Source organism: Priapulus caudatus, unplaced genomic scaffold, assembly GCF_000485595.1.
Source record: "Priapulus caudatus unplaced genomic scaffold, Priapulus_caudatus-5.0.1 Scaffold1652, whole genome shotgun sequence".
Taxonomy (NCBI): domain Eukaryota; kingdom Metazoa; phylum Priapulida; class Priapulimorpha; order Priapulimorphida; family Priapulidae; genus Priapulus; species Priapulus caudatus.
In genome coordinates, this window is record NW_014578713.1 from 36,185 (window position 1) to 38,571 (window position 2,387).

Consider the following 2,387-nt stretch of genomic DNA (forward strand, 5'->3'; position numbering starts at 1 on the left):
TGCTACTGCTGCTGCTGCTACTGCTGCGACTGCTGCTGCTGCTGCTACTGCTACTGCTGCGACTGCTGCTGCTGCTGCTACTGCTACTGCTGCGACTGCTGCTGCTGCTGCTGCTGCTGCTGTTGTACACACTGCGTATTGCGTCTCTGCTGCTTGTCTTTTCCAGCATGTGTTGTCTGCCTGACAAATTCCGAGTGGGGATGCGTTGGAGATGGGGGGGTGTCGTCCGTTGGGGTTGGGCCGAGGGCGTGGCCGCCATGTAGTTCACCCACCCGTAGGAACATACCACCGTAACGCCGGTCGATGTCGTGTGAAATCTTGTGATATGATGTGTACTGCCCATGCACGTCGGTCGCCATGGCGGCGGTCGCGCGTCACCACCGACGGCTCGTGTAGAGCGCTTGTGCGATTATGGCCATTATTAAGTTGTTGCTTTTCTTACTTGCCGAACATAATGATAATAATAATAATAATAATAATAATAATAAAACGACATTCATAAAATTCGTAAGAATTTACTACCATTCTTGTTCTCTTTGTTGTCGTCGCTGTTGTTTGTGTTTTGAACATCTGATAGAAGTTGGATACAACGTTGACTTCACCATTCTTCCATTCATACATAAAAAGAGAACTCTTCTCTTCTTATGTAACATAACTCGATGGGTGGCTGAACTGTTCTTAACGTTTTACAAACTATGCCTCAGGTCCCTGTGTGTGTATCATACATGTTGTATGACGTACGTCCACATATAATGGCACCCGGCAGATAGGTGCGATATGATATGACTACTAGGCACTTAAGATATGACTACTAGGCACTTTAAAAAAAAAACAACCCTAACCCTAAAAAAAATTAAATTAAATTAAAGTGCCTAGTAGTCATATCATATCGCACCTTTCTGCCTTCTGCCATATAATGCACGCACTCCTACCAGTCCCACTGGCACTGACACCAGGCACTGACAGTGACACGTACTGTCATTTCCCGATGCTAAGACTTTGTTAATTTACCAATACTGTGTTAATTACTAACCAGATTACGTGATATTGTTAGAGTGCAAGTAAAACAAGTGTAGGAGAGCAACACTAAGTTTACATACTCAATTTAATAAATACGACCAAGAGTAGATAATAAGACAGAATAATGTAATACAGTAGAATGTGTTATTATCTACTCTTGATACGACATATATCAGTCTAAAATCATGCAATTTATGAAGAATGATGCTGAATCGCCGACTGTCACGCCTCTGCTCGGGTAGAAGACGCACGGCGCCGACGCACCCGCCTGCCTCACACTCACGCACTACACGGAGCTAGCCGCCGACGCCGCTGCCGCCCTCGTGCTGATGGTGGGGGAGCGGGACGACGCCCTACTGAGCGCGCTCGAGGCGCAGTGCCTGGCCAATCAGCTGCAGCTGTATTATGCGCAGGGATGCGAGGATAGAACGTGGTTGGTGTGCGTGCCGCCGTTCACACACGAACCGCAGTCGTTCGACTATCAGGACGTCATCCGACAGCTAAACAACACAGCTGATGACCGAGCAGCAGTAGCGACACCTGGTGACAATATTATTAAAAAGTTACCATATTCTACGTTCATAAAAAATACCTCGTTACGCGCGCAATGGGCCAGAGGGAGCCACCATCATCAAATACTGTGCACGCCGCGCAGCGTCTCGGCCACAGTAAAGACGTTCCGTTGTCGTTTCGTTGCAGTCGTCGACGAGCAGCCTGCTGACTCAGGCGGCACAGGCGGCAGCCGCGGCCGGCAAGGTGGCGCCACCGAAGTCTCCGAGTCAGAGCTTCCGTCTCGGCGGTCTGTTCGGCAAGAAGAGCCGCAAGCTGCCGCTGAAGGCTGACGTCATGAAGCCAGTCGTCACCGACAGCACCGAGGTATAGCGGCAACCCGCGGCGGCCCGCAGCGACCCAGGGGAGCTTGTGACAACCCGCAGCGACCCACGGGAGCTAGCGGCGGCCCACGGGAGCTTGTGACAACCCGCAGCGACCCATGGGAGCTAGCGGCGGCCCACGGGAGCTAGCGGCGACCCACGGGAGCTAGCGGCGGCCCGCAGCGACCCACGGGAGCTTGTGAAAACCCGCAGCGACCCATGGGAGCTAGCGGCGGCCCGCGGGAGCTAGCGGCGGCCCGCAGCGACCCACGGGAGCTTGTGACAACCCGCGGCGACTCAGGGCGGCCCACGAGACCTTGGAAAGAACAGGAAGATGGATGGTAGCTTGCGCTAGCTTGGCCCAGATCACATCCTGCGCTATCAGTGAAGAAACCAGAGTTAGTGATGAACACATCACCAGCCTTTAGTGAACAATTGAATGGCCGTTTGGGCCACCGTACTGGAGACTTGTGCGTACGTCGATTTTGTCGGACG

At 52.4% G+C, this 2,387-nt stretch overlaps 1 long non-coding RNA gene across 2 annotated transcripts in view; it reads left to right on the top strand.

Moving 5' to 3' along the window:
- LOC106817256 overlaps nt 1–2,374 on the top strand; it is an 8,837-nt gene extending 6,463 nt beyond the window's left edge. For both annotated transcript variants that reach the window (XR_001395020.1, XR_001395019.1), the window contains exon 3: nt 1,720–2,374. This is a non-coding gene — a long non-coding RNA (uncharacterized LOC106817256). The remainder of the gene's footprint in view (nt 1–1,719) is intronic.
- The last annotated feature ends 13 nt before the right edge of the window (nt 2,375–2,387 follow it).